The following is a 26364-nucleotide window of genomic DNA, read 5'->3' as shown; positions in this document are numbered from 1 at the left end:
TACCCCCTGTTATTCTTTTTTTTTTTCATTGCACACATAACATCAAAAATGTGCTACAGTATTTTGAAAAACAGGACATGGTGGCTAATGTTTCTTTGCTTTAGTTGAAATCTTCCAGTTTTTCAGCAGCTGATTCGCAGAGATCTGTTGGAGTTTACTAATTTGAGTCTGGAATCCATATCCGCTCATTGACGGTTCTTAAGGCAAATAAAGGAGGAACAACAACAGTCCAGCCTATCCAGCTATACAGTATATATCATAGAAAATATATATGCATATATATATCAGAGGCTATGCACAAATAACAAGACAGCAATACATATCTCAGCGTTCCAAGGGATCCCCTTTCTATAATACAGAGAACTATACAAGATGAGGTAAATGATGCATTCTTGGCAAATATTTTGACCTCCAAGGAGATGGCATTTTTATGCACTCCTCATCCATCTACTCCTCAAATTTATTTTGTACCCAAAATTGACAAGGACTGTACGAAGCCCCCTGGGCGGCCAATTGTTTCTTTGTGGGGTACTGTTTTAGAATCATTAACCCTTCCTTTTATCAAGCTGCTCTAGAGGTTTTTAGCGCAGGCCGGCGAGGTAAGTTCTTTGACGCTCATTAGAATTTTATGAGCGTTGGAGCATTTGCCGCACCAGCTCAAGCTAAAAACCTCTAGAGCAGCTTGATAAAAGGGACCCTAAGTTTGTAGATCTTTTTCTTAAACCTCAAGCTAGAAAGGTCAAATCACTTATTCAGGACACCACTAATTTCTTGAATAAAATTTCTCAGATTCAACTTACACTGGAGACACTGGATGTGGTAGACTTGTACACTGTAATTCCTCAAATAACAAAAAACATTGTTTGCGGAAATCTCCTTGTATTAGGTGTATATTAATATATAATTTACAAATTCCAAATGTTCAAATTAGTTCTCAAAGAGAAATTCAATTGAGGGAAATCACCGTGAGGTAAAATATCCCCCCGCGGAACCTCATAAATCACGCCCTTGAGTGAAGATTTAAATGGGTCTACCGCTAAATCATGTTTTCTCTATGAGTAATTTTCAAATGTACAAAAATCCATATATCATCTTTACGATGAATTTTTAAATAATCTGTTTGTCAAGGAGACTTCTTTTGAATAATCAACAAAGCTGAAATCAATTACCCACTTTTAACTCTATTGACATAAGAAAATTTGCGTAGGAGTCACTTAGCCACGCCAAAAAAGCAGCTGAGTGGTGCCTACATGTCAGGCTATCTGGCCCTTAAGCTAAGTACCTTTTGGATATGAAATGTTGTGGAAGATTGTTTTACAGAAAAGGTTTTGGTATTTCTGAGAATTTCATCAAGCAACATGTGAAGTTTATGAAGATTTCGGTGAATCACAGGTAGAGTGGCTTGTGTGAAACTAGTCACCTTTGAGGCTTCTGAAGATCAAACTTTGTATGAAAACTGTGGCTGTGCTGCTTCTAAGTGTGTTTTGGGTGCTGAGCATATGTAAAGGTTCGGAAATAATTGCTCTTGCTACTAAGGGGTCCTTTTACTAAGGTGTGCTAATGCATCTTAGCATGCGCTTAAAATTAGCGCATGCTAAATGCTAACACGTGTTAACGTGTCCATAGGATATAATGGATGTGTTAGCACACTTTAGAATTTAGTGCGCGCTAAGACGCACTAGCGTGCCTTAGTAAAAGGACCAGATCAATTTAATTTATTGTCTTTCAAGCATGCAGCTCTTTCCCTCATCCACTTTCCCTTTTCTGTCCTGAGCCTGGGTAAAGAGGCAAAATACTGGCAAAGCCCTCTCCCCAGAAAGGTAATGAGGACTGCCATTAAATGTATGTTAAAGGCTTCATAAAATTAACCTATGGGCCAAGTAGGTGCATACTTGCATGTGACTTTGGGGGGGGAAGGGAGGGAAGAAACACATATTTGGTGGAGGGATTTGGGTGAAGTGTAAACCATTGCAAAAGAAAAGGAAAGATTATAAAATGCACACCTATATATGTATGTCAGCCACATACATCTTCAGCAGCTCCCAAGTTGGTGTAAATCAGCGGGTCTCAAATACGCGGCCCCCCCAGGGACTATTTTGCGGCCTGCGATCTGTCCTCTCCACTTCACAAGTTTTCCAATTGTGGAGAGGACAATCGCGTACAGACCGCAAGTGCTGTAATTGACTTGTGTCGGAGGGAATGTCGGCAAACGGCCTCCTGGTGGCGCTGTGCTTCTCCCAGTCTCAGCCTCCCTCCGCCCCGCTTTGGCTTGTGTCTCTAGGCGGCATTAGCGGCTGCCGGGTTGCGCTGTGCATCTCACGATCTCAGCTTTCCTCCACTCCCTCTCAGCCCAGATCCGGAGCGCACGGCTCACTCTGCCCTGCAGCTCGCCCACAAGCACCGGAACCAAGCAACGAGGCATCCCAGGCTGTGGTGGTGGTTGCAGTGTAGGGCTGTAGGCCTTTGGCAAGTATGTGAAAAATGTGTTTCTTTGGAAATTGCATTTATCTGTCCCACAGAAATTTTTTTTTAAACCCCCTATGATTTCTCCTGTGGTGGTGTTTCTTCACATTGGCCTATGTCAGTGGTCGGCAAACTGTGGCTCTTTAGCTACTTGAGTGCGGCTCGCCTAAAGCAGGGGTCCCAACATGCTTCCCTTCTCACTGCCCTCCCCCAAGTCACCGCCATTGGGGAACAGGCTGCCACAGCCGGTGAATAGGCTACCACCGCCATCATCAGGGAATAGGCTGGCACCGAGTTCTTAGCTCTCCCTACTTATCTTCCCCAGCGCGGAGCCGACCAATTCTCACCACCCGGCGTCAATTCTAACGTCGGAGAGGAAGTTCTGGGCCAGCCAATCGCTGCCTGGATGGCCCGGAACTTCCTCTCCAATGTTAGAATTGACATCGGGTGGCGAGAATTGGTCAGCCCTGTGCTGGGGAAGATAAGTAGGGTGAATAAGAACTCGGCGCCAGCCTGTTATACGATGGTGACTTGGGGGAGGGCAGGGAGAAATAAAGAAAGAAAGGGGGGGACAGGGAGACAGAAAGAAAGAAGGGAGACGGGACAGACAGAAAGGGGCATGGAGAGAGAAAGAAAGAAAGGGCATGGAGAAAGAAAAAAAGAAAGAAAGGGGGCACAGAAGAGAGAGAAAGACAGACATATAGAAAGAAAAGGGGCATGGAGAGAGAGAGAGAAAGAAAGAAGGGGGCAGGGTGAAAGAAATAAAAAGTTGGGGGAGGAAAGAAGACAGATGCCAGACCAGGAAAGGAAGGAAGGAAGGAGGGAGGGAGAGAAAGGAAAGAAAGAGATGTCAGACCATGGAAATAGGGACAGAAGAAGAGAGAGATAGAAGGGAAGGTAAGACATGGAAAAGTAGATTTTGAAAAGAAAACAGAAAAATTGAATATTAAGTTAATGCCAAAGATGGATGCAAGGCAGAAAGTGAAGATGGAGAGAAAAACAGTCAAAGGACAAGAAGGCCCTGGAAACATAGTTAAAAGCACAGAAAAATAAAGTCACCAGCCAACAAAGGTAGGGAAAATGATTTTATTTTCAATATAGTGATTGAAATGTGTCAGCTTTGAGAAAGGAAAGATATTAAACTTTAAATGTGAGGGCTGCAGAAAAAAATAGGGTACTTTGAGGGCCACAGAAAAATTAGTTAATGACAATTTTGCTTAAGATAAAACTCTTTATAGTTTATAAATCTTTCCTTTAATTGTTAAAGGAAAGATTTATAAACTATAAAGAGTTTTACCTCATGCAAAGTTGTCATTTCTTTAATAAGACATAAACTATTTTTTCTGCGGCCCTCCAAGTATCTACAAATCCAAAATGTGGCCCCACTAAGGGTTTGAGTTTGAGACCACTGGTGTAAATATATACAAGTGCAGATAGCTGCACTGGTGGTTTGGTTTGGTTTATTTATTTATATCCCGCCCTTACCCAAGGCAGGTTACAAAATTACATACAAATTCTTGTACAATCCTTCTGGAGGCTGAACTCATGGGTTCTTGTATGTCTGATAGCTTCTGCTGCAGGGTTACTAAAACTTGTTCCCTCCCCTTTGGGCTACCTGCTCGGGAGCTTCCTGTCATGCTCAATTTTGATCCTGCAGCTTCTCTGCATGGTTGAAATCAGTCTATTCTGCTCATGATTTGTTTTCAATTCCTAGTATATTTGATTTATTTTGTGGGTTTGCCCACGTGCTGCGGATCAACTCTGTGCGAGTGATCCTTCGGCGGGAGATCGCAGACATCTTAAAATTTTGTCTGCTTCTGGAGGCTGCTCTGTAAGCTTAACCTGCAGTAAGCCTTCTGGACAACCTGCAGATTGGATCGGGTCTCTGTACTGGTTTGTTCGCAAAGAAGTAGAGTGCAGGCTGCTGTGGTTCCGTGGAGGTACACCAGGATCAGAACCGGACTGTGTGTCTTCCCTAATTTCCCTGAGGGGTCCTGGTGGTTGTTATCTGTGGTGACAGGGAAGGTGAGGCAGTCAGAAGACCTTAAAAATCCATTTTCAATAGCTCCTGAGGTACTGATCTCCTTGCTTGTACTGTGTATTGCAGGCTGCCATAGACTTTCATTGCAGCACATGTCTCTGTAGTGTCTGTGAGTCACAGAGTTTTCTGATTTTGGAGGGGGGGGGTGCTCAAATTGGGGTTTTGGGTGGTTTCCCTGCATACCCTGTATAATCCTAAAATTGCCATTTTTTGTGTTTTTCTACATTTTTAACAGGCGTTTTTCAGTCAAAATTGGCACCATTTTTAAAATTGTTTTAATGGTACTAAACTAAACTAAACTAAACTAAATCTTGGATTTATATACCGCATCATCTCCGCAGATGGAGCTCGACACGGTTTACATGGTTAGGGAAGGAACGGAACTCCAGTGGAATTATATAAGTAAGAGAGGAGAGAGGTTAGGTGTAAGAGTGCCAGGAACGGGACGGGGTTACGTTTTGGAGAAGAGCCAGGTCTTCAGATGATTACGGAATGGTAGAAGTGGGCTCAAATTGCAGAGAGGGGAAGGGAGACTGTTCCAGAGCTGAGCGATTCTGAAAGGGAGGGAGGAGCCAAGTTTACCAACAAGGGAGATGCCTTTTAAGGAGGGGTAGGATAGTTTTAATTTTTGCGTGGATCTAGTGGAGGTTGGATTTGAGGAATTCCAGGATAGAGGGATAAAAGGAGGGAGGATACCATGGAGGATCTTGAAGGTTAGACAGGCACATTTAAAGTGGACCCTGGAAATAACGGGAAGCCAGTGGAGTTTGGATAGGAGCGGTGAGACATGATCAAACTTACTTTTTGAGAAGATAAGTTTGGCCGCGGTGTTCTGTATTAGTTGGAGTCTGTGAAGGCTTTTCTTTGTTACGCTTAGGTAAATGGAATTGCAATAGTCCAATCTGGAAAGGATAATGGATTGTACGAGGACGGCAAAGTGTTTTTGGTGGAAGCAGGACCTCACTTTCCTCAGCATGTGAAGGCTGCAAAAGCATTTTTTTTATCAGGGAGTTGAGGTGGTCATTGAAAGATAATGATGAATCTATGGTGATGCCCAGAACTTTGCTAGAGAACTCCAGCTGAAGAGAGGAACCTGTGGGCAGCGGGACTGAAGTGGGTAATTGATCAAGTTTGGGGCCGAGCCATAGTAGTTTGGTTTTGGACTCATTCAGTTTCATTTGTACAGTGTGAGCCCAGGATTGAAGGTTGGTTATGCAAGAGGAAATGTTAGCTGCGAGATTGGTGAGGTTTGCGTCGGTCTCGATGAGGACCAGGATATCGTCGGCGTAGGTGTAGAGTGTTTCTAGGGGGGATAGGTGGAGAAGGTTCAGGGAGGACATATAAATGTTAAAGAGGATGGGAGATAGGGGGGAGCCTTGTGGGACTCCACAAGTCGGTTTCCATGGGGAGGAGGAGGAACCATGTTTGGTGACGGTGTAAGAGCGAGAGCGTAAGAAGTTCGAAAACCAGTCGAGGACTGTAGAACTGATGCCTATCTCGGAGAGTAGGAAGATTAGAATGTCATGGTGGACAACGTCAAAGGCAGCAGAGAGGTCGAATTGAAGGAGAACGGCAAATTTTTTATGAGAATGAAATTGTTGGATCTTCGAGATAAGGGAGGCCAGGAGGGTTTCAGTACTGAAGTTGGGTCTGAAGCCGTATTGATAGGGTAGGAGGATAGAGAATCTTTCCAGGTAGGCTGAAAGTTGGGAGGAGACGATGGACTCTAGCAATTTGGTTAGGAGCGGAATGTTTGCTATAGGGCGATAATTGGATGGGGAGGAGGGGTCTAGGTCAGCTTTCTTCAATAGGGGGGTCAGTGCAATGCGTCCCATTTCAGGGGAGAAGAGGCCCGATAATAGGGCAGAAATTATGAGTATAGTGAGAGAAGAGATGGCCTGTGCGGGTATTTTCTCAAATAGATAGGATGGGAATGGGTCCAAGGTGCAGTTGCAGGATTTCAGTTTCAGGCAGAGTTTGAGGACCTGAGAATCGGATACTTGCTCAAAGGTGGTCCAGGATCTATTGACTGGGATGGGGGTGGGGACCTTTGTAGTAGGATCGGGGGAGGCGGGCACCAGAGGGTTGTAGGAGACTGCAGGAGGGAAGGAGCTTCTCAAGGCGGTGACCTTTCCGTTGAAGAAGTTTGCTAGTTGATCCACTGATGGGGAGGAGGGAAGAATAGAAGAGTTGGTGTTGGGGGTTAAGGAGCGCCAGATATTGAACAGCATACTATTCTGGTTTTTCGATCTGGAGATCTTGTCACCATAGAAGTCTTTCCTAGCTCTTTTGAGTGTATTGTTGTAAGATTTAATGTTGACTCTCCAGATTTGTTTATCTGCGGGGGATTTCGATTTTTTTCCAGATGCGTTCCAGGGATCGACATTTTTGTTTTAGCGCCCTGTGTTGTGGGAGGAACCAGGGGGCCTTACGGGAGTAGGAGATGGTTTTGGTGGAAAGCGGGGCGAGAGATTGGTAGGTGGATTCTGAGAGAGTGATCCAAGTGTGCCAGTTGGTTGCAGAATCTGGTGGCTTAGGCTTGGATGGGAGATTGTCAAGAAATTTGGACCAGAACTGGTCACTTGAAATTTTCTTGCGGAAAGTAATTAAGCCAAACATAAAAGCCTTACTGGGTCAGACCAATGGTCCATAAAGCCCAGTAGCCTGTTCTCATGGTGGTCACAAGTACCTGGTCAAAACTCAAGGAGTAGCAATATTTCATGCTAGGCGTGCCAATCTTGGCACCTAACTCCAGGCGCTGCTTTTAGAATATGGGCCAAAATGTCTGTGTTAAAAGAGCCTGCATGCTTTCAAATCATGCAGGCTAGTAAAAAATTGCACCCTTATCTTCAAAGTCCATATAATAAATTTTATGTAACATAAAAAGTTGATTCTGCAGTATTTGAGATTAGCAAAACAGTGGGGAACTGCAAACACACACTTGGAAGCTATGATGTAATGAGCCAATTGGGAGATAAGAGCATAGTCCCCTTTTGGCCTAAGGCCTTAAACGTTGAAAGTAGAAGCAGGGAAAATGTCCATTATCCAAAAAAAGTCCAAAAGGAGGTTTTTTTTAATAATGGCCTGCCTCTACGTTCAGCTGTTTAAATGCCCAGACCACCACTACATCTACACTAACACCATATAATCAACCTAAAAAAAGCCTAACTCCCAAACGCCCAAAACAAGAGCTTTTAGGAGAAGGAGGAGCCAGTCCTTCGCCTAAAAGCTGGACTCTGTAACCAGTGTCTGTCAAAAACAACACCGGTTACAGAATCCCCCAACCACTACAATGATCCGGGCAAGAGGGAGCCCAAGACCTCCTGCCCCGTGGCACCCCCAAACCTCCCGACATGATCAGGGCAGGAGGAAGCCCAAGCATTCCTGCCCTGGTGAACCGTGACCTCCCCCCCAACTGACACCCTCACCCCTCCACCGGCCGATTCCGATGGGGCCAGGAGGGAGCCCAAGCCCTCCTGGCCCAAGAGCACCCTCAACCCCCACCCGCCCAACACCAGGAGGGAGTCCAAGCCCCTGGCCCAGCAACACCGCGACCCCCCACCCGCCCGACATGATCGGGTCCAGGAGGGAGCCCAAGCCCTCCTGGCCCGGCGATCCGCTCCCCCCCCCCCCCCCGTTGTTTCCGATGGGGCCAGGAGAAAGGGGCGAACCACAACCCTCCTCCCCCCGCTGATTACGATGGGGCCAGGAGGGAGCCCAAATCCTCCTGGACCAGTGGCACCCCCTACCCCCCACCCCCACTAAAATACGATCCTCCCGCCGAACCCCCAAGCCCGTCCGTCTGACAGGCCAGCCATCCATTGAATGGCTGGCCTTAGGGCCTGATTGGCCCAGGCAGCTCAAATTCCGCCCACAGGCGGGGTCTGAGACGCCTGGGTAAACCAGAATTGGCCCAGTAGCTTAGGTCCCTCCTGTGGGTGGGTCCTTAGGCATATGGGCCTGGTTGGGCCCATGTATCCAAGGCCCCGCCCACAGGAGGGGCCTAAGCCTACTGGGCCTATTCTGGTTGGCCCAGGCATCTCAGGCCCCTCCTGTGGGCGGGATTTGAGCTGCCTGGGCCAATCAGGCCCTAAGGCCAGCCATTCAATGGATGGCTGGCCTGTCGGACGGACGGGCTTGGCACCCATCCGTCCGACCAATGATTTAAAGGTAGAGGGGGTTGGGGGGTCGTGGGATCAGCGGGGGTGTCGTATTTTAGTGGTGGCGGGGGATAGGGGGTGTCACTGGGCCAGGAGGGCTTGGGCTCCCTCCTGGCCTCATCGGAATCGGCGGGGGGGAGGGGGGTTGGGGATCACCCCTCCCTCCTGGCCCTATCGGAAACGTCGGGGGGAGGGGGATTGGGGATCGCTGGGCCAGGAGGGCTTGGGCTCCCTCTGGCCCCGATCATGTCGGGCGGGTGGGGGGTCGCGGTTCTGCCAGGCCAGGAGGGTTTGGGCTCCCTCCTGGCCCCGATTGTGTTGGGCGGGTAGGGGGTGAGGGTGCCGCCGGGCAGGAGGGCTTGGGCTCCCTCTTGTCTGATTGCTGTAGGGGGGAGGGCTCATTGCTGCAGGAGAGATGGCTCATCTCTCCTGCCGTGATGATGATTGCCCACCCCCCTCCGAACCATGGCATTTTGGGGTGAGCATCACCGGCAGGGGGAGATGCCCTGCCCCATGCTCACCCCGAAGTGCTGCGGTTCGGAGGGGGGTGGGCGATCATCATCACAGCAGGAGAGATGAGCCATCTCTCCTGCAGCGATAGGCAGGTTGCTGGGGCCAATGAGCTGCAGCGATCAGCTCAGCGGCCCCTTTTTCGGCACTTATACCTGTTTTTACTTCATCTAAGTCAAAATGTATAAGTGCCGACTAGGCAACCTGTCAAAATCTTTGGTTATACCTGTTATACGATTAGGTCTAGTTCAGCCCACCTCCCACCCACCCCCTGCCCTTTCCCCGCCTCTAAAAATGCCTCTTTTCTCTCTGTGCGTTTAGAGGCAGGGGAAAGGCCTAAGCTGGTTTTAGATACGTCTAAAACCAGCTTTGATTATGGGTAGGACGATCAGGCTTTTTGATCGTCCAAGTACCCATTTAGGCCCTTTTTAGACGTTTGTTTTTTATGATTATGAGCCCCATAGTGTGCAGGAGTGGTTACTATTTAAACATTTTAATCATACTGTAGTTCTGCATATGTGACCGTGACGTGCTATTTTTTACCGTCATTTTTTTTTTTAGACTTCTAATCTTCTTATCAGATTTTTAATCATAAAGGGATTTTTTCCCAGCAGTTTAGAACTGTGGGATTAGACCACATAAAAATTTATTTTACACAGCCCTCATTTACACTTTGAAAAGGATAAGGATGCAGGGACTTTTTTTTTTTTCTTTTTGAATTACAGCTCATCTCTTCTGAATTTCAGAAAGAGCAAAAAAATCCAGCATATTGCACATTGGTAAGTCATGCATTATTACTTAGATCAGATTTACAATGCCACTAAATCACTTGCGTCTTTTTGCCGCTAGGTATAACTATCGTATCTTAGGACCAGGCAGCAAAGTAGGGGATTTGAATTAGCTGAAAGGGATCATTTCTAAAGGTGAAACATCTCAGCATGCTAAACCAAAAGAGTACACATAAAAGTTTTAACTTAGAGTACTGGCAGGAAAGGCCTTTATCATGTACATTTGTCCATTTCTTGCCTCAGGTTTTTTTTTTTTTTTTCCTCCTTTGGTCTTTATCCAAAGTGCCCTTTCTTTGTTTGTTTCTTTATGAAAAGGTGAATACCATTTGCATACACTTGTCATTGTCAATACTATATCAATGCTCCTTAAAAGTCAGTATCCTGCTATTATTAATAATAATTTTTTTATATACCGCAACAACCATACAGAGTAGTTTACAATTTAAAAAAATGGTAATCGCTGGAACTACAAACCATAAAACAACCATAGTAACATAGTAGATGACGGCATCTACTACGTAAAGACCATCCAATTACTAGTAAAGACCATCCAACAATCAATGCACAACACACCAAATAAAATTTTCAAATAGGCATGAGAGATTCCTACCTATTCCCTTAAAACAACATAAGAACTAGAAAAAGAAAAGAAAAAAAAAAATACCCTGACAGTTTCTCCCCCAATCGTACTGCCTGAAATGAAAACAACTTATCTACATAACGTCGTTTAGATCGACCATGAACTGATGGAAAGGTAAAATGACTGACACTACGACTGACCCGAGAAAAAGTAGTAAACTCAAACCGCTAACTCTATATAGTGCACCACAAGTTAGGAACCAATTAGGCATTTAACTTTTGGCACATAAATGGAAGTTACACACTCAAATGGGGGCAAATGACAGTTTGGCGCCTAACTGCAAATAATTCTGTAACAGGCATGTCCAACTTCGAACAGGTCGTGATCTACTTTTTTCTGGCCAAGAGTGTCGGTGATCTACTACCATGAAAATTAAGTTTCAAATTAGTTTCAAACAGTGGCGTACCTAGGGTATGTGGCACCCGGAGCCCATCATTTTTTGACACCCCCCCATGTAAAAAAATATTTTTTGTAATGACCATGAAACGGAATAAATGGTTAGAATAGAAACAGGCAGTGAAAATTTTCTTATATTCCAAACATAACATAACATAAATTATGTCTGAATTGTCATGACATCAGAAGTACATATGGAGTAGTTGCAGGTGATGCTTGGGACAGTTCTGATTGTGTTAGTTCGGTTTTATGTGTTTTTTGAATAGAAGGGTTTTTATTTCTTTTTTGATGGTTTTGTAGTCTGTGGTCGAGGTCAATAGGTTGTAGAGTTGGGGTCGAGTGTTAGGAGGTTGTCGAACAATTTTTTTCTTTAGACGTTTTTGGTTGGAGGGTGTGTGAATGATGCGTGAGTTCTCCTATGTCTGTTTGAGGTGGATTGAATTATTTAGCTGAAGAAATTAGTTACCCCCTCATCCCACACACATTAATTCTTTTCCATTTTTGTTCCTATTATAAAAAACACCGATAAGTTCCCAGAAAAAAAATACATTAAAATAAGAAGTGAAAACAAAGGCCCCTACAGATGAGAACATAACATAAGAATAGCCTAACTGGGTCAGACCAATGGTCCATCATGCTCAGTAGCCCATTCTCATGGTAGCCAATCCAGGACACTAATACCTGGTCAAAACCCAAAGAGTAGCAACATTCCATGCTACCGATCCAGGGCAAGCAGACACTTCCCCCATGTCTTAATAACAGATTATGGACTTTTCCTCCAGGAATTTGTCCAAATCTTTCTTAAAACCAGCTACACTATCTGCTTTTACCATAACTTCTGGCCACTTCATTTTTAAGTTTAGATCTTTCCTTTCAAACAGAGACCTTGCTAGATGTCAAATACAGCACAAGGTAACTTCACATGGACTTAGCTGTGCAGGACATGTGAATCTCCTCATACACCCACCATATAGTGCAAAAATGTGCAAAGGTCTGTTTTTTTCTTTCGATCACTACATAGCCTAATGCCACACAAGCAGCGCTGTTACAAACATATTCTGTAGGTCAATGCTAAGGATAACAAAGTTTCCTTCCTTGGACCAGAAGGAGATACTGATAAACCACTGGAAGAGATCCCAAAACAACACCCAAAGACCCACTCAGTGTGTGAACCAGTTGAGTGGAGTGGACTAACTTGGGGGTGGAAATGGGCCCGGAGTTTGCTCAGCAGAATTTCCCAGACCACCTCTTCCTCTCAACACATTGACACGCTGCCACCACCACCACTAGGAACACCTCACTGGGTAGGCCAGCTATGCTATAAACTTTATAAAACACATTATTATATTTTCTTATAAAGCACATATTTTAACTGAACTCTCTGACATCCTCAGCCTTTCCATTCACAAAAATAGAAGGAAGAAAGTTCCCATTTCCTGCTGTCTCATGTCCCCGGCCTATACAATATTTTTTTTCTGCAGACCCTTCAAAAGTCTGACCAAATCCTCGTTTCACTTGCATTATAAAGTACTGAGGATGCCATCTCTCCCCAATCCCAGGTCCTAAAGTCTAAGACAGTAGCGCAAACTAATGCTGCCAGATTCAGGAAAAAAAATTTTGATTCGATTCAGCCTATTGAATTGGTTTTTCAATTCGATTTTCCTGCCCAGTTGGGTGATTTTTTTCAAAAATCCTGGTGGGTTTTATAGCTTTTTCACCCCCTTTGGCTTCTCCTAACCACATTGGCGCTGTGGTGTAAATAAAATAAAGAAACAAAAAGGACTTTTCCTCTCTGTTAAATCCTAGCTTACGTTTGCAGTCCAACACCAGCTCTGGCAGGATACAAATATGTAATCACAAAACAGAAAATAAAATTAATTTTTCTACCTTTTGTTGTCTGGTTATATTTCAAATCTTGTTGGTCCAAGGCTCTGGTTTTCTTCTGATAACTTGCTTGCCAGGGTCTCCTTCTTTCTTCTTTCTGCATGCTAACCATCCATCTGCCAACTCTGTCCTCCCTTTCCATTTCCCTTCCCTCCCCAGGAAGTCTAGTATCTTTCCTTTTTTTCATCTCCCTCCACAGATCCACCTTTTCTTAACTACGCTTTCATCCGGCATCTCTCCCTCCTTCCCCACCACCCCAGAGTCCACCATCTCTCCCTTTCTTTTCCCAATTACCCTCCTATCCAGTATCTCTATCCCTCCTCCACACCATCCCTTGTGTCCAATTTCTCTCCCTTTCTGTTCCTTCCCTCCCTAAATCCCATGGTCCATCATCTCTCTCCCTCTCCTCTATTTTCAGACCCATTATTTCTTCCCCCCCCCAAAGTTTGGCATATGCACGTCTCTTTGAACACCCCCTTCACTCCGTGTACTTCTAAACCAGGGTCCCCCCCAAAGGCCTGTCCCCCCCAAAGGCCTGTCCCCCCTTAAAGGTCTGCCTGTCCCCCCTTGAAGGCCTGCACCCCCTTGAAGGCCTGTCCCACCCCCTTGTAGGCCTGTCCCCCCCCTTGAAGGCCTGTCCCCCCCCCCTTGTAGGCCTGTCTCCCCTTGAAGGCCTGCCTGCCTGTCCCCCCTTGAAGGCCTGTCCCCCCCTTGAAGGTCTGCACCCCCCGAAGGCCTGCACCCCTCCGAAGGCCTGTCCCCCCCCTTGAAGGCCTGTCCCACCCCTTGTAGGCCTATCCCACCCCCTTGTAGGCCTGTCCCCCCCTTGAAGGCCTGTCCCCCCCCTTGTAGGCCTGTCTCCCCCTTGAAGGCCTGCCTGCCTGTCCCCCCCTTTAAGGCCTGCACCCCCCCTGAAGGCCTGCACACCCCCCGAAGGCCTACACCCCCCCGAAGGCCTGTCCCCCCCTTTGTAGGCCTGTCCCCCCCTTGAAGGCCTGCACCCCCTTGAAGGTCTGCACCCCCCCGAAGGCCTGCACCCCCCGAAGGCCTGTCCCCCCTTCTAAGGCCTCTCCCACCCCCTTGAAGGCCTATCCCACCCTTTTGTAGGCCTGTCCCCCCTTGAAGGCCTGCCTGCCCCCCCCCTGAAGGCCTGTCCCTCCCCCTTGAAGGCCTGCCTCCCCCCTTGAAGGCCTGCCTGTCCCCTCCCCTTGAAGGCCTGTCCCCCCTTGAAGGCCTGCCTGCCTGCCTGTCACTCCCCTCCCCCTCGAAAGCCTGCATGCCCCCCCCGCCCCACCCTGAAGGCCTGATTCCCCGACCCACCCCGAAGGACCGCTCGCCCCCCCTGGCCTCCCCGCACCACCTATGAAGCAGCCCGCAGCAGGATCACGATGTCAGCGATCCCTGCGCTGCTTCGGTGCTGCTTCCTGCGCCGTGGTTCCGCCCCTCCTCTGATGTCAGAGGAGGGGCGGGACTGCAGCGCAGGAAGCAGCGCCGAAGCAGCGCAGGGATCGCTGATATCGCGATCCTGCTGCGGGCTGCTTCATAGGTTGTGCAGGAAGGTCAGTGGGGCGAGCGGTCCTTCAGGGGTGAGGGGACTGAACGGCAAGGCCAGGAGCACCCCCTCAGGGCTGGCACCCGGGGCGGACCTCCCCCCGCCCCCCTTAGTACGCAACTGGTTTCAAATTAAATTTTAACCCAATAAAGTTAGAGGATTCCCCCCTGCCCCATTTTTAATGAACCTTCTGTCATTTACTTGGATGTGATCAGCTGTTAAGCAAATTAAGCAAAAACAAAACAGAGAAACGAAGATCCAGTAAGAACTGCGAGGAGAAATGGAAAGTACATTTTTTTCTTAAAGTTTTATTGAGTAATAACTTTCTTTAACTGTCTTAATAACTTTCTTTAACTATTATTGAGTAATTTGTATTAAATTTAGGTCGAGTATTGATCCAGGCTGATCTTGTACAATCTTCAATATTTCGCTCCTCCTCATTAGTGAGACGTCTGAGCCTGCATTTCATCCACCAGCTTTTTGAAGTTGGGTGAATATTTCATGAGGGCCAATCTCAGGGAATTTTGGAGATGTTCATCTGTCATGTTGGAACATTGTGTACTCTTTGTCATTTTCAGATGGGAAAACACAGATTCACACAAATAAGTTGAGCTGAAACAGGAGTGTACAGCTTCACTGCATCTTCTCAAGTTGGGAAATTTGTCTCTAGGCACTAGCTTCCAAAACGATTCTTGCTCAGCATGATTCTTGAGAAAAATGTTAATACTGAGAAAAGGGTTAATATTTTGTTTTCAAGAGATGGCTTGTTTAATGAGTTAATTTTACTGATAGCAGCTGCAGTTTCTTTAATGTCCACATCTACTTTGAATGGGTATGACAAGTACTCTACAACTGTTTCAATTTTTTGGGAAGTCACAGAATCTATTTTCCAATTCCTGGATAACAGAACAGATTTCTGTCACATACTTCTCGTTCTGAAAAACAAAATTTGGATATTGTCCCAAATGGTCCTGCGTAGTAGGAAAATGAACAAAAGTGTTGTTTGCAAGGTCAGTCATCATTAGCTCAAATTTGCTCTTGTAGGATGAAACTGTACTCATCATCTCGCCAATGCATTTGTTTTTGCCTTGTAGTTCAAGGTTCATATCACTTAGGGCTCCTTTTACTAAGCTGTGGTAGCGTTTTAGGCGCGTGCTGCAGATTAGCGTGTGCTAACTTCCATGCTACGTGGAAAAACTAACGCCAGCTCAATGGAGGCGTTAGTGTCTAGTACATTAGACGTTTTAGCGTGCGCTAAATGTACTTGCGTGCTAACCGCTTACACGTCCATAGATTAAAATGCACGCATTAGCTTTTAATGCATGGTTAGCACGTTCTAATATTTAGCGCACGCTAAAACGCTTAGTGCGCCTTTGTAAAAGGACCCTTTAGTTCACCTGTAAAGTCAGAAATACCAGATCACATAATCACTCCTCATCTTCTAACTCTGCTTGGTAATCTCCCCTCTCCTTCAAAACACTTCTTATTTCATTCAGCAAATCACAAAATCTTTGCAGAAATTTGTGCCTACTTAGCTACCTTAATCTGTGTGCAAAATGATTTCAGCTGCCCCTTCATCAAGAGTAAGATTGAAAAGCCATCTTTGAAGTGATCTTCCATGAACTGAATTTACAGTTTTGAAAGTGATGTCCATGACAGTCTTTGTATTGAGTCTCTTGCTTGCCAAAACTTGCTGGTGAATGATGCAGCAGCATCCTCGCAGGAACTCAAATTCCCCGTCCCATCCCCGTGAGTTTTATCGCTGTCCCTGCCCCATTCCTGTAAACTCTGCCTTAACCGCACAAGCCTCGAACACTTATGATTTTAAAGTGTTTGAAGCTTGTGTAGATGAGGACAGAGCTTGTAGGAATGGGGCAGAGTCAGGAAAAGAACTCGCTGGATTGGGACGGGAAAATGAGTTCCCACGGGGATGGGGAAAAATTTGTCCCTGTGTTATTCTCTATTACCTGCTCAAATTCCAGAGAACACAGCTTCAAGGAGGGTGTGGATCTGGCAGGGGCATGGACTGGGTGAGGAAATGTCAGGAAGTAACACACACACACAGATTACAGAATACATTCACACCAGCCACTGAGCTGACACAAGTGCTAACGCCTAATGTTAGGCATGTAAGCACACACAGTAGAATTTGTACTTTGCACGCATCATCCCCGTGCCTTTTGAGAATTTGCCCCATAGGGGGTAATTCTATAAAGGGCACTAAAAATTAAGTGAACCACATCTGTGCACTAAGGCCCTAATTCTGTAAACAGGCACTGAGGAACAATGAGTGTAGTGCATGTCATTATTAAGTTAGGCGCCATTTACAGAATCGTGCCTAGTAGCATCTAAAGAGGACTTGGGCGCCAGTAGGCATCTGAACCTTAGGCGTACCCTATTTATGAATGGGTTTTCTTAGGGTTACCAGATGGCTCCAGGAAAAGGAGGACGGATTGAGACATCCGAGATTTACTTTCATTGCTTTCAATGAAAGTAAAACCCGGATGTCTCAATCCATCCTCATTACTTGCACTTCTTTCAATGGAAGTAAAACCCGGATGTCTCAATCCATCCTCATTACTTGCACTTCTTTCAATGAAAGTAAAACCCGGATGTCTCAATCCATCCTCATTACTTGCACTTCTTTCAATGGAAGTAAAACCCGGATGTCTCAATCCGTCCTCCTTTTTCTGGAGCCATATGGTAACCCTAGGTTTTCTAGGCCAGTGTTTTTCAACCTTTTTACACCTATGGACTGGCAGAAATAAAAAAATTATTCTGTGGACCGGCGGTTGAAGAACACTGGGCTAAGTCGTGGGCCAGACCCCGCCCATGTCTACCCAACGTCCACCCCAGACCCCGCCTCCATAATAGTACTAATTTCACCTTGCACGTCCCATGCCTCATCTAGACGTTGCAACGTCAGAGAGAAGGCTTCCTGTTCAGGCGCAGGATGCCCGTAGGAGCCACTGCCAGTGGCTTTGTGCACTGAATCAGTTAGGAAGAGGGAGCTGGCTCGAAGATAACGCCGCATCGATCGCACCGTGGACCGGCGGTTGAAGAACACTGTTTTGGGCCTGATGCACGTGCTGGCCTTGTGGACCGGCAGGAAATTTCTGTGGACCGGCACTGGTCCATGGACCGGTGGTTGAAGAAAACTGTTCTAGGCCTAAATACCAGCGCCTAAGTCCAAAACAGGAGCCTACACATGACGCATGCCCACGATCCGACCCTAACCACGCCTAGGCGCCTACCAAGTTAGGTGCCTACCACCTAATTAATTTTAATTTAAGCCAATTATGAGGTGCTAGTTGCTTATTATTGACACTGATAAAGTTTTTTACATAATTAAGTTAGGTACCTAACTTTAGGTGGCTTTTGTAGAATCTGGACCTAAGACAGTGTTCTATAATGGCATGATGAACCCAGATTCTGTTACAGAATAGAGCTTAAGTTGGCATTTAGGTGTTAATACTTACACCAAGTAAAAGGCAGGTATAAATGTTAGTGCCTAAAACATTGACACCTAGGCACGCAACTTACAGTATGCTATAAGTTTGCTGCCTGTGTGTGATGCACCCATGCATGTCTCCTTTGCAGTTACATGCTAAAGCACGTAGGCATTATCTTATAGAACAGGCATGTTCAACAGGTAGATCATGATTTGTAACAGAGTAGACACCGAGGAGGAAGCGGAAAACATGAAAAAGGATTTGCAAAAGTTAGAAGAATGGTCTAATATCTGGCAACTAAAATTTAATGCACAAAAATGCAGAGTAATGCATTTGGGGATTAGAAATCGGAAGGAGCCGTATGTGCTGGGAGGTGAGAGGCAGATATGCATGGATGGGGAGAGGGACCTCGGGGTGATAGTGTCTGAAGATTTAAAGGTGAAGAAATAGTGTGACAAGGCGGTGGTTGTTGCCAGAAGGATGCTAGGCTATATAGAAAGAGGCGTGACCAGTGAAGTTCGATGGTGAGGCCTCACTTGGAGTATTGTGTTCTCGGAGAGAGCGAGACCAGAAGGCTTTGAGCATGCGCAAATGCTCAAAGCCTAGTCCAGCGTGGCGCAGGAAGAAGGAGGATCTCTCTCGCACCGCACCACCCAGCCCAGCCCAGCCCAGCCCAACGAGGGAGGATCTTCGGGCACTGGCACTGGCACTGGCACATCCTGTGCATTGGTGCTGGTGCCGGTGCCCATTCGGGTAAGAGTTGTCTTTGCGGTGCTGGGGGGGATGTAGGATCGCGGGGGAGGGGGGGATGACGCGAACGGGGGGGGGGGGAGGATGCCGGTTTGCAGGGGGAATGCCGGATTCAAATGAAAAAAAAAATGCTCTCTCGGGTAAGCGAGCGGGGGGGGAGGATGCTGGTTTGGAGTAGGCGCTATATTAAATTTTTTTTACATAAATTTGTGTTCCCCGCGCGCATTTTACACAGGTGCACGGTATATGGGTGAAAATATGGTACTTGGAATGATTTCTTTAAAAGGGAGAACTACTGGTTAGGAAATATTCAGTTCTTTCCATTCTTTTGTGACAAAGTATAATCTTTCATTGCATAAACTTGTTTCCATCACTACTGATGGAGCAAGAGTAATGACAGGTGAGGTTAAGGGTCTCATGACGACTTCCCAGATTTCCTCCTTGGGTCATTCTCTAGTGCAGGGGTGCCCACACTTTTTTGACTCGCGAGCTACTTTTAAAATGACCAAGTCAAAATGGTCTATCAACAATAAAATTTTAAAAAAAACACAACGCACACTGTACGCATAGAATTGTTAATTATCATTCCTATTCCGGGGTTTTTTCAAAGAGGTCAAAGCAGATGACTCTGTGCACTGTCACCTCAGTAACAACCATACAAAAATAGACAAATACCCACCCCCTCCCTTTTTACTAAACCACAATAGCAGTTTTTAGCGCAGGGAGCTGCGCTGAATGCCCAGCGCTGCTCTCGACGCTCATAGGCTCCCAACGCTAAAAAACACTATTGCGGTTTAGTAAAAGGGGACCAAATTGTAAAATATAGACAGCAGATATAAATTCAGACACATTTTGATCACTAAATTTAAAATAAAATCATTTTTCTACCTTGTCTGGTGATTTCATGAGTCTCTGGTTGCACTTTCTTCTTCTGACTGTGCATCCAATCTTTCTTTCAGCCTGTATGCTTCCTCTCCTCCACACCTCATTCCCTCCCCCAACTTTTTCTTTCTCTCTCCCTGACCTTTCTTTCTTTCTCTCTTCATGCCCCCTTTCTTTTTTTCTGTTTCTCTTCTTTCCTTCTGTCTCCCTGCCCGCCCCCTTTCTTTCTTTCTCCCTGCCCTTCCCAAGCCACTGCCACTGCCATCGGGGAACAGGAGCCAAAATGCCACCAATGGATAACAGGCCCCAAAGCCGCCGCCCCATGCTCTTCCTGCTTCGGGCCGACCAGCATTTCTCTCCCCTACGTCAATTCTGCCATCAGAGAGGAAGTTCCGTCCAGCCAGGCAGCGATTGGCTGGCCCGAACTTCCTCTCCGACGGCAGAATTGACGTCGGGGAGAGGAAGACTGATCGGCCCGATAGATCGCCAAGGCAAAGTGAGTCCTGGGTGATCGACTCACTTTGCTTTGGCGAGCTAACGGTCGATCGCGATCGACCTATTGGGCACCCCTGCTCTAGTGGGTAACTTAGAGAATAGCAACTAAGGCAGTTATGCACATCACTGAATTGGTGCCTATTAATACAAATTAAGGTCGAATGTAGCCAATTAGCTGTTAGCACCAGTTAGTAAAACTGACCAACTTGTGTGTGCAAATGTGTGTTGGAAATTTGAGCATTGACTTTTAACAGTTGTTTTATGAGTTAATTTGTGTGTGTTCAAAGCAATCAAAACGATAAGGACAATGTTATATGTACTGATTACTAGTACTACTACTATTTATAGTGTTGAAAAGTATAAGTAATGCTGTACATTTAAGATACAATAGACAGTCCCTGCTCAGAAGAGCTTACAATCTAATTTGGACAGACAGACATATAGGGGTTGGAGAGTTTCTTGAAGAGAGAACGATAGGCTAGACATAGGTAAATTTATGGGTGAGTGAGAGTTAGGAGTTGAAAGCAGCCATGAAAAAGTTGGATTTTAACTGGGATTTGAATACGGCTAGAGACGGCACCTAACGTAATGGCTTAGGCAGTCTGTTCCAGGCATACGGTACAGCAAGATAGAAAGGACGGAGTCTGGAGTTGGCAGTGGAGGAGAAGGGTATGGATAGGAGGGACTTGCCCAGTGAATGGAGTTCATGGGGGGGGGGCAGCATACGGAGAGATAAATGTGGACAGATATTGAGGAGCTGCAGAGTGAGTGCACTTGTAGGTCAGTATGAAGAGTTTGAACTATATTTGGAAATGGATGGGGAGCCAGTGAAGTGACTTGATGAGAGGAGTCATGTGAATGTGGCAGCCCTTGCGGAATATAAGTCGTGCAGCAGGATTTTGCATGGATCGAAGGGGAGAGCGATGGTTGAGTGGAAGACCTGAGAGAAGCAAGTTGGCAGTAATCAAGCGAGAGGTGATGAGAGTGTGGAAAAGGGTTTTGTTAGAGTGCTCGGAAAGGAGAGGTTGGATTTTGGTAATATGATAGAGGAAGAAGCAACAGGCTATAGCAGTTTGTTGAATCTGAGCAGAGAAGGAGAGAGAGGAGTCAAAGAGAACCCCGAGATTGCGAGCCAGCAAGACAGGGAGGAGGAGAGTGTTGATTAAAAATTATTTGGAAAGTTGAACACTTTTACAGGTAAGCTGCTCTTTCAAAGAACAATGCTTGTAGTATTGGAAGAAGTGATTCTGTGACACTAGGAGGTTTGTGCAAATGAACACTGATGAGAAAGTCTTTCTGTGGTAAAACAGAACCGTCTTTCTGTAGCATAGTAGGGCCCATTTTACAAATGATGAACAGGAGGTTCACAGTTTAAACTTCACAAGACAGGAATCCCTTCAGTTGAATTAACTATGCATAACACAGTCATATTAGCTGCCACGCGCTGAACCATCATTACCATCTGTTTTACCTGCTTTGCTCATGTCTGGCCAGGTGGGCAGAAGACTGCGTGAGCTTCCTTTCAGTTCCTGCAGCTGCCAGATTTGCTTCCCCCCTTGTTGTCTGCTGACTGCCTAGGGATTCATTCTAACTAGCATGGCCTCCAAAACCACCCAGCTGTACATTGTCCATAGCTGCAAATAGCGCACCCTGCTGAACCTGATAAATGCTACTTGTAGGGACCAAAGCATATTTATCTTTCAATCTATATCTATATAAATCAATCTCTTCCTCTCTCTCGTTTGCAATTTCTCCTTAAATAACCTAATGATTAGTACTGTGGCATGAGGAATGGAGGGAAGTGGGCTTGATGCCCACTTCTGCTCCTTGCTGGGGACAGACTTAAAGTTCTCAATATATACATTTTGGAGGAAAGGTGGGAGAGGGGGGAAATATGATAGTGTTTAAATACCTATGTGACCCAAATGCACATGAGACGAGTCTCATTTGAAAGGAAACTAGGACAAGAGGGCATAGGATGAAGGTGAAATGTGATAGATTCGGAAGTAACCTCAGAAAATGTCATGGAATGGGTAGTGATTGCATGGAGATGGTGGAGACAAAAAGTGCTGTGAATTCAAGAAGGCTTGGGCCAAGTATGAGAGAACAGGCTAGTAAGATGGCATGGGTAGGCACAGTAGATAGGCCATATGGTCTTTATAGAGTATACCTTCATTTTTCTCTGTTTCTCTGTTTCTAGTCAAATAGTCACTCTTACATTCTAAGTCCTATTACAGTATTTTTTCGCTCCATAAGATGTACCTGACCATAAGAGTTACCCTAGATTTAGAGGATATAAAACCAAGAAAAAATATTCTGAACCAAATTGTGCCTCTGAACCCTAGAAAAATAGACAAATATACTGCAGCAGACAGATTTTGATCACTAAATTAAAATCCTACCTTTGTTGTCTGGTGATTTCTGGTTGCACTAGATAGTTCTTTCTTTCTTTCCTCAGGCTCAACAATTGTCTCTTTCTATTCCTTCCCTCCCTCCTTCCTATGTCCTGAGTTCTTGCCCCCTCCCCCTCACTGCCTTCCAGCCTTTGTCCTTCCTCCCTCCCGCACTGAAGCCTGCCTTCCTCCCTCCCTCCCTGCCGCACCGAAGTCTGCCTCCCTCCTGCATCGAAGCCTGCCTGCTTCCTCCCTGCCGCGCTGATTCCTCCTCCTTGGTCTGCCGCTTGCCCACTATTGCAACTCCATGAGGGAAGGGCTGGCGGCGTGCAATCTGGCTCACAAGCCTTCCCCTGATGTCAATTCTGACATCGGAGATAAGGTCCAGACCAGCGACCTTCTCTCCGATGTCAGAATTGACATCGGGGCAAGACTTGTGGGCCCCCTATATGTATTGTGATCACCCCATCCTGGTACATTATGGGATATGCAGTACTAACTTCAAAGGGTGTAATCAGAAACTACAACTACCACACTGCTTTGGGATATAAGTTTAAAACCACGAGTGGCCAAAACATCTCCCTCCTGGAACTCGGTAGCTTGGCAGCTTTGTCTTTATGAAGCAGGCCAAAAAATAGGTACTCTCATTTCATAATTAAGGGGTCCCTTTACTAAGTTGCGGTAATGAATGGTCTTAGCATGCTCTTATGTTGGTATTTCCTATGCACTAAGGACATCATTTATGCAGCTGTAAAAATCCCAGTTTCCTTAATTGCCATGCACTATTGCCACTAGCATGCAACCATTAAAAAAAAAATTTACTGCGAGAGCGCATACCACCATCTGTTTTGTAGGTGGTAAGGGCTCCCACATTATTTTTGCACCTTACGGCAATATTGATGTGCTAACTGGTTAGGCAAGAAAGCTCACTCTCTGACCTTAATACATCCCCTATAAAATTCCTCCCAAATATTAAACATAACTTAAGATCGGACTTCTAGATCGCATAACCAACAAAAGTTCTATGCGGTTTACAAAATATTATCAAAAGATACAGTACAACAGAAAATATAAGATCAGAAATTTTTTTAAAAAAGAAAGTTTTCAATTATGTTTTAAATTATTCGTAAGAAATTTTGAAAAGAGAAAAATTTTCAGTTGTTTTCTGGGTAGTTATCATGCGTTCAAGCCAAAACTAATGTGTGACACTTTAGTGTTTCCTGTGTTATGCCATTTTTGCTGCATTAGGTTGTGTTAGCACCTAATGCAGCTTAGTAAAAGAACCCATTAGATCAAAGGCATCGGAAAGGGGGGGAAGGGCACAGGGGACATAGCCTACCCCAAAATTGGCAAACGGAAGTATGGCTTTCCCGACTCCCCACCTCCCACTTCCCCGCCGCTGTAATTAAAAATCTTTGGGCATCAGGCAACGCAACGAATCCTCCTGCCATCAGCCTGCCCCATAAGTGTTCTTTTTTGCAGCATTCTGCCTATGCGGGAAGAGGAAGTGCTGCAGAAAGAACACTTCAGGAGCAGGCCGACGGCGGGAGGCTCGCTTTGTTGTACCGCTGGCTGCCCAAAGATTTTAAATTACAGTGGCGGGGAGGTGGTAGGTGGGGGAGTTGGATACTGGGGAGAGCTTGTAATACAGGATCCAGATGAGAGGGGGGGAGGGGTTGAGGGAAGGGCAGATGCTGCACGGGCTGCGGGGGGGGGGGGGGGTGGCAAGAAGGACAGATATTGCATGAACTGGGAGGGGTTTGGAAAGAAAGGGAAGGTCAGATGCTGCATGGGCTGGGAGTTAGGAAAGGAGGGAAAGAAAAATGCATGGGTGGGGTGGTGGGAAGGAAGGGAAAGAGAGATGCTGCTGGTGGGTGAAGGAAGAGAAAAAGAGAATTGTTGAACATAGGTGTGTGCAGTGGGAAGGAAAGAGAGATGATATACATGGATAAAGGAAGAAAGAGGAAGAATTGTTGGACATGATAGTGATGGAGAGGAAGGAGGGAGAAATGTTACACTGGGAGAGAGAAGAGATGACTCAAAGAAGGGTGATATGTCAGATTCTGGAGAAGGGTGATGGAAGGAGGGAAAAGAAAGATGTCAGACTACTGGGGTTCAAGCGCAGGTTGGATGCACACCTTCTTGCATATCATATTGAGGGATACGGTAAAGTCGGGTCTCCAGAAAGGAGTACCTAAATGGGCCGCCGCGTGTGTGGAGCACCGGACTAGATGGACCTCGGTCTGATCCGGTGAAGGCATTTCTTATGTTCTTATGGAATGGGAAGGAGAGAGAGATGCTAGACTATGGAATGGAAGGGAAGAAGGGAAGAGAGATATGCCAGACTGCAGGAAGGAGAGGAGAGAGATGCCAGACTGCAGAGAGGAGAGGATAGAGATGCCAGACTATAGGAAGGAGAGGAGAGAAGGCGAAAGATGTTAGACCATGGGAAGAGGGAGGGAAGGAGAGAGAGATGCCAGACCATGGGAGAGGAGAGAGATTCCAGGCTATGGAAAGGAGAGGAGAAAGATCCCAGACTATAGGAGGGGGAAGGTGGAAGACAGAGATGCTTGACCATGGGAGAAGGAAAGAGGGGGATGAGATGGTGCACAGAGATGGAGAGGAAGGGGAGTCTGAGGGAGGAGATGGTGCACAGCAATGGGTGTGGCAGGGAAGAGATAAGAAGAAATGCTTCTTATGGATAGATGGGAAGAGTGGAGAAGATAGAGGAAAGAGATGGTACACATGGATAGATGGGAAGGGAAGACATGGAAAAGTAGTTAGATTTTGAGAAGAAAGCTGAAAAATGTAAGAAAGTTGAATGTTAAAAGTTAATGCTAAAGATGGATGTAGCCAAAAATAAGAACTGACTGTACTGAAAACTAGTGCACAGAGAGTGGAAAGGATTTATAAAGAATATGCTCAGAAAAGTGAAACTCTGGGGGTAAGAGTTTACCGTCCAGTCATTGCATAATTGATTCAAAAAATCACTCTCTGAGAACTAGTAAAGGTAATAAAAGCTAATTTTAAATCTTGTAATTTCTAAACACAGTCCAGGTTCAAAAAAATTTTGAGATATAAAATATAATAAATCTATTTGGATTTTTGATGATGCACTTATCTTATAAAGATAAACTTGTTATAGGGGTCTCAGGTCTCAACGTGGCCCCGTTTCGTGGTCTGCTTCAGGAGACCCAAAATCAATCTTTAAACATTATACGTTGTGATGCATGAGATGATCATTTGCAGAAGGAATTCAAAATTTATATTCATGAGAAGATCATTTGCAGAAGTGTTTCTGATGCTGTTTGGAGCATCAGAAACACTTCTGCAAATGATCTCATGGATATAAATTTTGAATTCCTTCTGCAAATGATCATCTCATGCATCACAACGTATAATGTTTAAAGATTGATTTTGGGTCTCCTGAAGCAGACCACGAAACGGGGCCACGTTGAGACCTGAGACCCCTATAACAAGTTTATCTTTATAAGATAAGTGCATCATCAAAAATCCAAATAGATTTATTATATTTTATATCTCAAAATTTTTTTGAACCTGGACTGTGTTTAGAAATTACAAGATTTAAAATTAGCTTTTATTACCTTTACTAGTTCTCAGAGAGTGATTTTTTGAATCAATTATGCAATAACTGGACGGTAAACTCTTACCCCCAGAGTTTCACTTTTCTGAGCATATTCTTTATAAATCCTTTCCACTCTCTGTGCACTAGTTTTCAGTACAGTCAGTTCTTATTTTTGGCTATTATACACACTTTGGCTGACTTTTTGCATAATCTTTCCCTGTGTATACTGTGAACAAAGATGGATGTAGGGCAGAAAGTGAAGGAGAGAAAAACATCAAATGGATAAGAAGGCCCTGGATACACAGTTAAGAACACAGTCAGAAGGAAGTGCAGCCAGATACTGGGAAAAGAAGGTTAGAAAAGTAAAATCAG

The 26364-nt window shown here is 45.5% G+C and overlaps 1 protein-coding gene across 2 annotated transcripts in view; it reads left to right on the top strand.

Moving 5' to 3' along the window:
* C1QL3 (complement C1q like 3) overlaps window positions 1-26364 on the top strand; it is a 71135-nt gene that overhangs the window by 42377 nt on the left and 2394 nt on the right. The gene's annotated exons all lie outside the window — the stretch shown is intronic.

The sequence above is a fragment of the Geotrypetes seraphini genome, chromosome 2 (assembly GCF_902459505.1).
Source record: "Geotrypetes seraphini chromosome 2, aGeoSer1.1, whole genome shotgun sequence".
Taxonomy (NCBI): domain Eukaryota; kingdom Metazoa; phylum Chordata; class Amphibia; order Gymnophiona; family Dermophiidae; genus Geotrypetes; species Geotrypetes seraphini.
The sequence above is the reverse complement of the archived record's forward strand: the minus strand, read 5'-3'. Positions and strand labels throughout refer to the sequence as shown.